Genomic DNA, 12,500 nt, shown 5'->3' on the forward strand with positions numbered 1-12,500 from the left:
CCAGGCCTACCCAGGGCTACCCGAGCCTGGGTAACGCCGGAGGCTAAGTCCCTAGCAGGTGGAAGGCTGCAATCTGCTAAAAATCCACCGGATGGCAACGGAGAGGCGCGCTCCCCGGCTTGTCCACAAGGCGGCGCCAGCATTCAGGTTGCAGGCTGCATTCTGCTAAAAATCCACCGGATGGCAACGGAGAGCCGCTCTCCCCGGCTCGTCCACAAGGCGGCGCCACTTCCAGGAGACCCAGGGGGGCGAGCCTGAGGCGGCAGGCTGGCCCAGGGTTCCAGGAGAGAGGGAGAGATTGTCCCAGGCGGCTGGGAGAGCCAGGCCTACCCAGGGCTACCCGAGCCTGGGTAATGCCGGAGGCTCAGTCCCTAGCAGGTGGCAGGCTGCATTCTGCTAAGTGTCTACCAAGAGGGCACCACTTCCAGGCAACCCAGGGGGCTAAGCCTGAGGCGGCAGGCAGGCCCAGGGTTCCAGGAGAGAGGGAGAGATTGTCCCAGGCGGCTGGGAAAGCCAGGCCTACCCAGGGCTACCCGAGCCTGGGTAACGCCGGAGGCTAAGTCCCTAGCAGGTGGAAGGCTGCAATCTGCTAAAAATCCACCGGATGGCAACGGAGAGGCGCGCTCCCCGGCTTGTCCACAAGGCGGCGCCAGCATTCAGGTTGCAGGCTGCATTCTGCTAAAATTCCACCGGATGGCAACGGAGAGCCGCTCTCCCCGGCTCGTCCACAAGGCGGCGCCACTTCCAGGAGACCCAGGGGGGCGAGCCTGAGGCGGCAGGCTGGCCCAGGGTTCCAGGAGAGAGGGAGAGATTGTCCCCGGCGGCTGGGAGAGCCAGGCCGACTCAGGGCTCCATAAGCCCGGTAGAAGCTGAAGATTAAGCCCCCAGTCTACCAGCTACCCTCCCTGGAGCTCAGCTTAGGGAGAAGTCTCATTTAGCTGGATAAGTCACATTCGGGCGGACAAGTCACATTTGCCAGCATAAGTCACATTTGGGAGGACAAGTCACATTTCCCAGCATAAGTCACATTTGGGAGGACAAGTCACATTTGCCAGCATAAGTCACATTTGCCAGCATAAGTCACATTTGCCAGCATAAGTCACATTTGCCAGCATAAGTCACATTTGCCAGCATAAGTCACATTTGCCAGCATAAGTCACATTTGCCAGCATAAGTCACATTTGCCAGCATAAGTCACATTTGCCAGCATAAGTCACATTTGCCAGCATAAGTCACATTTGCCAGCATAAGTCACATTTGCCAGCATAAGTCACATTTGCCAGCATAAGTCACATTTGCCAGCATAAGTCACATTTGCCAGCATAAGTCACATTTGCCAGCATAAGTCACATTTGCCAGCATAAGTCACATTTGCCAGCATAAGTCACATTTCCAAGCATAAGTCACATTTCCAAGCATAAGTCACATTTCCAAGCATAAGTCACATTTCCAAGCATAAGTCACAGTTGGACTTAATAGTCGGGCCCAGAGAGATTCCCATGAGTGCTATCTCTGGCAGTGGGCTTAATAGTCGGCCCCGGAGGGTCGGCGGTGGGGCTTAATAGTCGGGCCCGGAGAGACTTCCAGGGACGGCCGTTTGTCAGGGGGCTTAATGGCGGGGTCCGATCGGCCTCCCGTGGAAGCCTGCCTGGGGGAGCGGTGAGGACTCTTGAGGGCCAGCGGAAGGAAGAGGTGGTGCTGTATTTGACCCCGGCTGCCGGGAGATGGGGAGCTGGAGGGTTGCCCCGAGGCGGGGTCTGCAGGGAGAACCGGGTTCCGGAGCGGGCGGGCCTAGGGGAGGCAAGCCGGGCCGGGGCTCACCCTCCTGGGCAGGGTCCGAGGGGAGCTTCCCCCTGAGAGAACTTCCACTTCCGTAGACACTTTGACAAAAAAACCCCCAAAAAACCGGAGCCCCCGAGGAGGCCTTCCTGCGGCGAGCGCCAGGCCGGGCTGGGGCTACCCAAGCCTGGGTAAAGCCAGAGGCTAAGTCCCTAACAGGTGGAAGGCTGCATTCTGCTAAGTGTCTACCAGAGGGCGACACTTCCAGGAGACCCAGGGGGCTAAGCCTGAGGCGGCAGGCTGGCCCAGGGTTCCAGGAGAGAGGGAGAGACCGTCCCAGGCGGCTGGGAGAGCCAGGCCTACCCAGGGCTACCCGAGCCTGGGTACATGCCGGAGGCTAAGTCCCTAGCAGGTGGAAGGCTGCATTCTGCTAAGTGTCTACCAGAGGGCGACACTTCCAGGAGACCCAGGGGGCTAAGCCTGAGGCGGCAGGCTGGCCCAGGGTTCCAGGAGAGAGGGAGAGACCGTCCCAGGCGGCTGGGAGAGCCAGGCCTACCCAGGGCTACCCGAGCCGGGGTACATGCCGGAGGCTAAGTCCCTAGCAGGTGGAAGGCTGCATTCTGCTAAGTGTCTACCAGAGGGCGACACTTCCAGGAGACCCAGGGGGCTAAGCCTGAGGCGGCAGGCTGGCCCAGGGTTCCAGGAGAGAGGGAGAGACCGTCCCAGGCGGCTGGGAGAGCCAGGCCTACCCAGGGCTACCCGAGCCGGGGTACATGCCGGAGGCTAAGTCCCTAGCAGGTGGAAGGCTGCATTCTGCTAAGTGTCTACCAGAGGGCGACACTTCCAGGAGACCCAGGGGGCTAAGCCTGAGGCGGCAGGCTGGCCATGGGTTCCAGGAGGGAGGGAGAGATCGTCCCGGGCGGCTGGGAAAAAAGCCAGGCCGACCCAGGGCTACCCGAGCCTGGGCAAAGCCAGAGGCTAAGTCCCTAGCAGGTGGCAGGCTGCGTTCTGCTAAGTGTCTTCCAGAGGGAGACACTTCCAGGAGACCCAGGGGGCTAAGCCTGAGGGCGGCAGGCCGGCCATGGGTTCCAGGAGGGAGGGAGAGATTGTCCCAGGCGGCTGGGAAAGCCAGGGCTACCCGAGCCTGGGTAACGCCAGAGACTTAGTCCCTAGCAGCTGGCAGGCTGCAATCTGCTAAAAATCCACCGGATGGCAACGGAGAGCCGCAGTCCCCGGCTCGTCCACAAGGCGGCGCCAGCACTCGGGTTGCAGGCTGCATTCTGTTAAAAATCCACCGGATGGCAACGTAGAGCCGCTCTCCCCGGCTCATCCACAAGGCGGCGCCACTTCCAGGCGACCCAGGGGGCTAAGCCTGAGGTGGGAGGCCGGCCCAGGGTTCCAGGAGAGAGGGAGAGATCGTCCCGGGCGGCTGGGAAAAAAGCCAGGCCGACCCAGGGCTACCCAAGCCTGGGTAAAGCCAGAGGCTAAGTCCCTAGCAGGTGGCAGGCTGCGTTCTGCTAAGTGTCTTCCAGAGGGAGACACTTCCAGGAGACCCAGGGGGCTAAGCCTGAGGCGGCAGGCTGGCCCAGGGTTCCAGGAGAGAGGGAGAGACCGTCCCAGGCGGCTGGGAGAGCCAGGCCTACCCAGGGCTACCCGAGCCGGGGTACATGCCGGAGGCTAAGTCCCTAGCAGGTGGAAGGCTGCATTCTGCTAAGTGTCTACCAGAGGGCGACACTTCCAGGAGACCCAGGGGGCTAAGCCTGAGGCGGCAGGCTGGCCCAGGGTTCCAGGAGAGAGGGAGAGACCGTCCCAGGCGGCTGGGAGAGCCAGGCCTACCCAGGGCTACCCGAGCCTGGGTACATGCCGGAGGCTAAGTCCCTAACAGGTGGAAGGCTGCGTTCTGCTAAGTGTCTACCAGAGGGCGACACTTCCAGGAGACCCAGGGGGCTAAGCCTGAGGCGGCAGGCTGGCCATGGGTTCCAGGAGGGAGGGAGAGATGGTCCCAGGCGGCTGGGAAAGCCAGGCCTACCCGAGCCTGGGTAATGCCAGAGGCTAAGTCCCTAGCAGGTGGAAGGCTGCAATCTGCTAAAAATCCACCGGATGGCAACGGAGAGCCGCAGTCCCCGGCTCGTCCACAAGGCGGCGCCAGCACTCGGGTTGCAGGCTGCATTCTGCTAAAAATCCACCGGATGGCAACGGAGAGCCGCTCTCCCCCGCTTGTCCACAAGGCGGCGCCACTTCCAGGCGACCCAGGGGGCTAAGCCTGAGGGCGGCAGGCCGGCCCAGGGTTCCAGGAGAGAGGGAGAGATCGTCCCAGGCGGCTGGGACAGCCAGGCCGACCCGAGCCTGGGTAATGCCAGAGGCTAAGTCCCTAGCAGGTGGAAGGCTGCAATCTGCTAAGTGTCTACCAAGAGGGCACCACTTCCAGGCAACCCAGGGGGCTAAGCCTGAGGCGGCAGGCTGGCCCAGGGTTCCAGGAGAGAGGGAGAGATCGTCCCAGGCGGCTGGGAAAAAAGCCAGGCCGACCCAGGGCTACCCTAGCCTGGGTAAAGCCAGAGGCTAAGTCCCTAGCAGGCGGCAGGCTGCGTTCTGCTAAGTGACTTCCAGAGGGAGACACTTCCAGGAGACCCAGGGGGCTAAGCCTGAGGGCGGCAGGCCGGCCCAGGGTTCCAGGAGAGAGGGAGAGTTCGTCCCAGGCGGCTGGGAAAAAAGCCAGGCCTACCCAGGGCTACCCGAGCCTGGGTACATGCCGGAGGCTAAGTCCCTAGCAGGTGGAAGGCTGCAATCTGCTAAAAATCCACCGGATGGCAACGGAGAGCCGCGGTCCCCGGCTCGTCCACAAGGCGGCGCCAGCACTCGGGTTGCAGGCTGCATTCTGCTAAAAATCCACCGGATGGCAACGGAGAGCCGCTCTCCCCCGCTTGTCCACAAGGCGGCGCCACTTCCAGGCGACCCAGGGGGCTAAGCCTGAGGGCGGCAGGCCGGCCCAGGGTTCCAGGAGAGAGGGAGAGATCGTCCCAGGCGGCTGGGAAAGCCAGGCCTACCCAGGGCTACCCGAGCCTGGGTACATGCCGGAGGCTGAGTCCCTTGCAGGTGGAAGGCTGCAATCTGCTAAAAATCCACCGGATGGCAACGGAGAGCCGCAGTCCCCGGCTCGTCCACAAGGCGGCGCCAGCACTCGGGTTGCAGGCTGCATTCTGCTAAAAGTCCACCGGATGGCAACGTAGAGCCGCTCTCCCCCGCTTGTCCACAAGGCGGCGCCACTTCCAGGCGACCCAGGGGGCTAAGCCTGAGGGCGGCAGGCCGGCCCAGGGTTCCAGGAGAGAGGGAGAGATGGTCCCAGGCGGCTGGGAAAGCCAAGCCTACCCAGGGCTACCCGAGCCTGGGTAGATGCCGGAGGCTAAGTCCCTAGCAGGTGGAAGGCTGCATTCTGCTAAGTGTCTACCAGAGGTAGACGCTTCCAGGAAACCCAGGGGGCTAAGCCTGAGGGCGGCAGGCCGGCCATGGGCTCCAGGAGAGAGGGAGAGATTGTCCCAGGCGGCTGGGAAAGCCAGGCCTACCCAGGGCTACCCGAGCCTGGATACATGCCGGAGGCTAAGTCCCTAGCAGGTGGAAGGCTGCATTCTGCTAAAAATCCACCGGATGGCAACGGAGAGCCGCGGTCCCCGGCTCGTCCACAAGGCGGCGCCAGCACTCGGGTTGCAGGCTGCATTCTGCTAAAAATCCACCGGATGGCAACGGAGAGCCGCTCTCCCCCGCTTGTCCACAAGGCGGCGCCACTTCCAGGCGACCCAGGGGGCTAAGCCTGAGGGCGGCAGGCCGGCCCAGGGTTCCAGGAGAGAGGGAGAGATCGTCCCGGGCGGCTGGGAAAAAAGCCAGGCCGACCCAGGGCTACCCTAGCCTGGGTAAAGCCAGAGGCTAAGTCCCTAGCAGGCGGCAGGCTGCGTTCTGCTAAGTGACTTCCAGAGGGAGACACTTCCAGGAGACCCAGGGGGCTAAGCCTGAGGGCGGCAGGCCGGCCCGGGGTTCCAGGAGAGAGGGAGAGATCGTCCCAGGCGGCTGGGAAAAAAAGCCAGGCCGACCCAGGGCCACCCCAGCCTGGGTAAAGCCAGAGGATAAGTCCCTAGCAGGTGGAAAGCTGCAATTTGCTATGGAAAGCTGCAATTTGCTATGGAAAGCTGCAATTTGCTAAAAATCCACCGGATGGCAACGTAGAGCCGCTCTCCCCGGCTCGTCCACAAGGCGGCGCCACTTCCGGGCGACCCAGGGGGCTAAGCCTGAGGGCGGCAGGCCGGCCCAGGGTTCCAGGAGAGAGGGAGAGATCGTCCCGGGCGGCTGGGAAAAAGCCAGGCCGACCCAGGGCTGCCGTTGCCTGGGTAATGCCGGAGGCCGAGTCCCTAGCAGGTGGCAGGCTGCTAGCGTCTACCAGAGGGCGAGATCCCGCCTCCCCGAGCGGCCGGGGAGAGAGGATTTGCAGGAGCTGACAGGCGCGCACGCAGAAGGGAAATCCCCCTTGGCGGCCGGGGGGAGAGACGATTTGCAGGAGCTGACAGGCGCGCACGCGCGCGCGCAGAAGGGAAAGTCCCCGGGCGGCCGCGGGGAGAGAGGAGAGATGATTGGCAGGAGCTGACAGGCGCGCACGCGCAGAAGGGAAGTCACCCTCGGCGGGCGGCGGGAGAGACGATTTGCAGGAGCTGACAGGCGCGCACGCGCAGAAGGGAGAGTCGTCCCCCCCGGGCCGGGGAGAGAGATGATTGGCAGCCGGCGGAGGTAGCTGCCAGGCGGACCAGAAGGAGAACTGCGGCCGCTCCGAGCAGAAGGGAAATCCCCCGGGCCTCCGGGGAGACGAGCGGCCTCTGGCAGGCGCGGCGAGCCGGCGCCGGCGCCGCCATCCCGGGCGAGGCGACGGGCGCCTCCCGCCCGGCGCATATGGCACTTCCGTCGACACTTAGTCAAATTTTCAACTTTCAAAATTCCTCCGGCGGCCGTGTTTCACTCCGGGGAGCGGCGCCCTCACGCCGGCGGCGGCGCGCCTCGGCCGGCACGAAGGGGTACCACCTCGAGTCGGTGTCGGGGGTCCCGCCGTGGAACCGGGCGTCGGACGGCCCCGGAGGAGGCCTCGGAGCCGAAAAGGCACTACCGGAATGAGGTTGAATTTGACGGCCGGATCCGGGCCGGAGTTCCACAAAGTCGGACACTTTGAGTGGTTGGTCTTCATGTAATGGGACAGGTGACACTCTCTCTGTGACCTACTTTTGAACACCCCCGTCAAGAACCGTGTCCGAGACAGCGTGTGCTGTCAATTAGCTTACCAAAAGTCAGAGTACCAGGGCATCGGACACCCGACTCTGACAAAGTCCCAGTGAACTCTGCTGACAGGCCGCCGACGGCGGATCCCTGCGGGGGGGAGGCAGAGCGAGGGCACCGCCCCCCCCGAGTTGCGAGACAAGCCTCTTTAGGTCGCGTGGCAAGCCTCGGTTTTCAGGCGGGCGCTTCCCGCCGAGCCAATCGGCACTTTTAGACACTTTTGGGGAAAAAAAAAAGAAAAAGTCAAACTTTGAAAAATAAATAACCAACGAAACACGGACCAATGAGAACCGCTTCCGGCTGGTCGCGGAAGGGAGAGATGATTGGCAGGAGCTGCCCTGCGCGCTAGAATGAGAACTGCGGCCGCTCCGAGCAGAAGGGAAATCCCCCGGGCGGGCCAGGGGAGACGAGCGGCCGCTGGCAGGTACGGCGAGAGGGCGCCGGTGCCGCCATCCCGGGCGAGGCGACGGGCGCCCCCCGCTGAGCCGATCGGCTCTTGGACACTTTGGGGAAAAAAATAAAAAATAAAAAAGGCAAACTTTGAAATAAAACCCCACGAAACACGGACCTCGGTGAGATCCCCCGGGCGGCCGGGGAGAGATGATTGGCAGGAGCTGCCAGGCGCGCAGAAGGGAAGTCCCCCTGTGCGGCCGGGGAGAGATGATTGGCAGCAGGCGGAGGCAGCCGCCAGGCGGACCAGAAGGAGAACTGCGGCCGCTCCGAGCAGAAGGGAAATCCCCCGGCGCGGGCCAGGGGAGACGAGCGGCCGCTGGCAGGTACGGCGAGAGGGCGCCGGTGCCGCCATCCCGGGGGAGGCGACGGGCGCCTCCCGCCGAGCCGATCGGCACTTTTAGACACTTTGGGGGAAAAAGACCGACATTTTAATAAACCCCATACAACACGGACCAGTGAGAACTGCAGCCGGCCGGCCGGCCGGCCGGCGCAGAAGGGAGGTCCCCCGGGAGGGCCGGGGGAGAGATGATTGGCAGGCGGAGGTAGCTGCCAGGCGCGCGCAGAAGGGAAGTTCCCCCGGGCGGCCGGGGGGAGAGAGAGAGAGAGATGATTGGCAGCCGGCGGAGGTAGCTGCCAGGCGGACCAGAACGAGAACTGCGGCCGCTCGGAGCGGAAGGGGAAGTCTGAGGCGGCAGGCCGGCCCAGGGTTCATGGAGAGAGGGAGAGATTGTCCCAGGCGGCTGGGAAAAAAGCCAGGCCGACCCAGGGCCACCCCAGCCTGGGTAAAGCCAGAGGATAAGTCCCTAGCAGGCGGCAGGCTGCGTTCTGCTAAGTGTCTACCGAGAGGGCACCACTTCCAGGCAACCCAGGGGGCTAAGCCTGAGGCGGCAGGCTGGCCCAGGGTTCCAGGAGAAGAGGGAGAGATCGTCCCAGGCGGCTGGGAAAGCCAGGCCTACCCAGGGCTACCCGAGCCTGGGCACATGCCGGAGGCTAAGTCCCTAGCAGGTGGAAGGCTGCAATCTGCTAAAAATCCACCGGATGGCAACGGAGAGCCGCAGTCCCCGGCTCGTCCACAAGGCGGCGCCAGCACTCGGGTTGCAGGCTGCATTCTGCTAAAAATCCACCGGATGGCAACGGAGAGCCGCTCTCCCCGGCTCGTCCACAAGGCGGCGCCACTTCCAGGCGACCCAGGGGGCTAAGCCTGAGGCGGCAGGCCGGCCCAGGGTTCCAGGAGAGAGAGGGAGAGATCGTCCCAGGCGGCTGGGAAAGCCAGGCCGACCCAGGGCTACCCGAGCCTGGGTAAAGCCAGAGGCTAAGTCCCTAGCAGGTGGCAGGCTGCATGCTGCCAAGTGTCTACCGAGAGGGCACCACTTCCAGGCGACCCAGGGGGCTAAGCCTGAGGCGGCAGGCTGGCCCAGGGTTCCAGGAGAGAGGGAGAGATTGTCCCAGGCGGCTGGGAAAGCCAGGGCTACCCGAGCCTGGGTACATGCCGGAGGCTGAGTCCCTAGCAGGCGGCAGGCTGAATTCTGCTAAGTGTCTACCAGAGGGCGACACTTCCAGGAGACCCAGGGGGCTAAGCCTGAGGCGGCAGGCTGGCCCAGGGTTCCAGGAGAGAGGGAGAGATTGACCCAGGCGGCTGGGAAAGCCAGGCCTACCCAGGGCCACCCGAGCCTGGGTACATGCCGGAGGCTAAGTCCCTAGCAGGTGGAAGGCTGCAATTTGCTATGGAAAGCTGCAATTTGCTAAAAATCCACCGGATGGCAACGGAGAGCGGCTCTCCCCGGCTCGTCCACAAGGCGGCGCCACTTCCAGGCGACCCAGGGGGCTAAGCCTGAGGCGGCAGGCCGGCCCAGGGTTCCAGGAGAGAGGGAGAGATTGTCCCAGGCGGCTGGGAAAGCCAGGCCGACCCAGGGCTACCCGAGCCTGGGTAAAGCCAGAGGCTAAGTCCCTAGCAGGTGGCAGGCTGCATTCTGCTAAGTGTCTACCAAGAGGGCACCACTTCCAGGCAACCCAGGGGGCTAAGCCTGAGGCGGCAGGCTGGCCCAGGGTTCCAGGAGAAGAAGGAGAGATCGTCCCAGGCGGCTGGGAAAGCCAGGCCTACCCAGGGCTACCCGAGCCTGGGTACATGCCGGAGGCTAAGTCCCTAGCAGGTGGAAGGCTGCAATTTGCTATGGAAAGCTGCAATTTGCTAAAAATCCACCGGATGGCAACGGAGAGCGGCTCTCCCCGGCTCGTCCACAAGGCGGCGCCACTTCCAGGCGACCCAGGGGGCTAAGCCTGAGGCGGCAGGCCGGCCCAGGGTTCCAGGAGAGAGGGAGAGATTGTCCCAGGCGGCTGGGAAAGCCAGGCCGACCCAGGGCTACCCGAGCCTGGGTAAAGCCAGAGGCTAAGTCCCTAGCAGGTGGCAGGCTGCATTCTGCTAAGTGTCTACCAAGAGGGCACCACTTCCAGGCAACCCAGGGGGCTAAGCCTGAGGCGGCAGGCTGGCCCAGGGTTCCAGGAGAGAGGGAGAGATTTGTCCCAGGCGGCTGGGAAAGCCAGGCCTACCCAGGGCTACCAGAGCCTGGGTACATGCCGGAGGCTAAGTCCCTAGCAGGTGGAAGGCTGCAATTTGCTATGGAAAGCTGCAATTTGCTAAAAATCCACCGGATGGCAACGGAGAGCGGCTCTCCCCAGCTCGTCCACAAGGCGGCGCCACTTCCAGGCGACCCAGGGGGCTAAGCCTGAGGCGGCAGGCCGGCCCAGGGTTCCAGGAGAGAGGGAGAGATTGTCCCAGGCGGCTGGGAAAGCCAGGCCGACCCAGGGCTACCCGAGCCTGGGTAAAGCCAGAGGCTAAGTCCCTAGCAGGTGGCAGGCTGCATTCTGCTAAGTGTCTACCAGAGGGCGACACTTCCAGGAGACCCAGGGGGCTAAGCCTGAGGCGGCAGGCTGGCCCAGGGTTCCAGGAGAGAGGGAGAGACCGTCCCAGGCGGCTGGGAGAGCCAGGCCTACCCAGGGCTACCCGAGCCTGGGTACATGCCGGAGGCTAAGTCCCTAGCAGGTGGAAGGCTGCAATTTGCTATGGAAAGCTGCAATTTGCTAAAAATCCACCGGATGGCAACGGAGAGCGGCTCTCCCCGGCTCGTCCACAAGGCGGCGCCACTTCCAGGCGACCCAGGGGGCTAAGCCTGAGGCGGCAGGCCGGCCCAGGGTTCCAGGAGAGAGGGAGAGATTGTCCCAGGCGGCTGGGAAAGCCAGGCCGACCCAGGGCTACCCGAGCCTGGGTAAAGCCAGAGGCTAAGTCCCTAGCAGGTGGCAGGCTGCATTCTGCTAAGTGTCTACCAAGAGGGCACCACTTCCAGGCGACCCAGGGGGCTAAGCCTGAGGCGGCAGGCTGGCCCAGGGTTCCAGGAGAGAGGGAGAGATTGTCCCAGGCGGCTGGGAAAGCCAGGCCTACCCAGGGCTACCCGAGCCTGGGTACATGCCGGAGGCTAAGTCCCTAGCAGGTGGAAGGCTGCAATTTGCTATGGAAAGCTGCAATTTGCTAAAAATCCACCGGATGGCAACGGAGAGCGGCTCTCCCCGGCTCGTCCACAAGGCGGCGCCACTTCCAGGCGACCCAGGGGGCTAAGCCTGAGGCGGCAGGCCGGCCCAGGGTTCCAGGACAGAGGGAGAGATCGTCCCAGGCGGCTGGGAAAAGCCAGGCCGACCCAGGGCTGCCGGAGCCTGGGTAATGCCAGAGGCCGAGTCCCTAGCAGGTGGCAGGCTGCTAGCGTCTACCAGAGGGCGAGATCCCGCCTCCCCGAGCGGCCGGGGAGAGAGGATTTGCAGGAGCTGACAGGCGCGCAGAAGGGAAATCCGGAGAGATGATTGGCAGCCGGCGGAGGCAGCCGCCAGGCGGACCGGAAGGAGAACTGCGGCCGCTGGGAGCGGAAGGGAAATCCCCCGGGCGTCCGGGGAGACTAGCGGCCGCGGCAGGCGCGGCGACCCGGCGCCGGTGCCGCCATCCCGGGCGAGGCGACGGGCGCCTCCCCGCCGGCGCAGTTGGCACTTCCGTCGACACTTTGCCAAATTTTCAACTTTCAAAATTCCTCCGGCGGCCGTTTTTCACACCGGGGAGCGGCGTCCTCACGCCGGCGGCGGCGCACCTCGGCCGGCAAAAAGGGGTACCTCCTCGAGTCGGTGTCGGGGGTCCCGCCGTGGAACCGGGCGTCGGACGGCCCCGGAGGAGGCCTCGGAGCGGAAAAGGCACTACCGGAATGAGGTTGAATTTGACGGCCGGATCCGGGCCGGAGTTCCACAAAGTCGGACACTTTGAGTGGTTGGTCTTCATGTAATGGGACAGGTGACACTCTCTCTGTGACCTACTTTTGAACACCCCCGTCAAGAACCGTGTCCGAGACAGCGAGTCCTGTCAATTAGCTTACCAAAAGTCAGAGTACCAGGGGATCGGACACCCGACTCTGACAAAGTCCCAGTGAACTCTGCTCACAGGCCGCCGACGGCGGATCCCCGCGGGGGGGAGGCAGAGCGAGGGCACCGCCCCCCCGGGTTGCGTGACAAGCCTCTTCAGGTCGCGTGGCAAGCCGCAGTTTTCAGGCGGGCGCCTCCCGCCGAGCCGATCGGCACTTAGACGCTTTGGGGGAAAAAAAGGTCAAACGCACAAAAAAAACCCCCCATAAAACACGGACCATAAGAGATCCCCCGGGCGGCCGGGGAGAGATGATTGGCAGGAGCTGACAGGCGCGCAGAAGGGAAATCCCCCGAGCGGCCGCTGGCAGGCACGGCGACCCGGCGCCGGTGCCGCCATCCCGGGCGAGGCGACGGGCGCCCCCCGCTGAGCCGATCGGCTCTTAGACACTTTGGGGAAAAAAAAGACAAACTTTGAAATAAAACCCCACGAAACACGGACCTTAACGAGATCCCCCGGGCGGCCGGGGAGAGATGATTGGCAGGAGCTGCCAGGCGCGCAGAAGGGAAAT

The sequence above is a fragment of the Leptodactylus fuscus genome, unplaced genomic scaffold (genome assembly GCF_031893055.1).
Source record: "Leptodactylus fuscus isolate aLepFus1 unplaced genomic scaffold, aLepFus1.hap2 HAP2_SCAFFOLD_791, whole genome shotgun sequence".
Classification (NCBI taxonomy): domain Eukaryota; kingdom Metazoa; phylum Chordata; class Amphibia; order Anura; family Leptodactylidae; genus Leptodactylus; species Leptodactylus fuscus.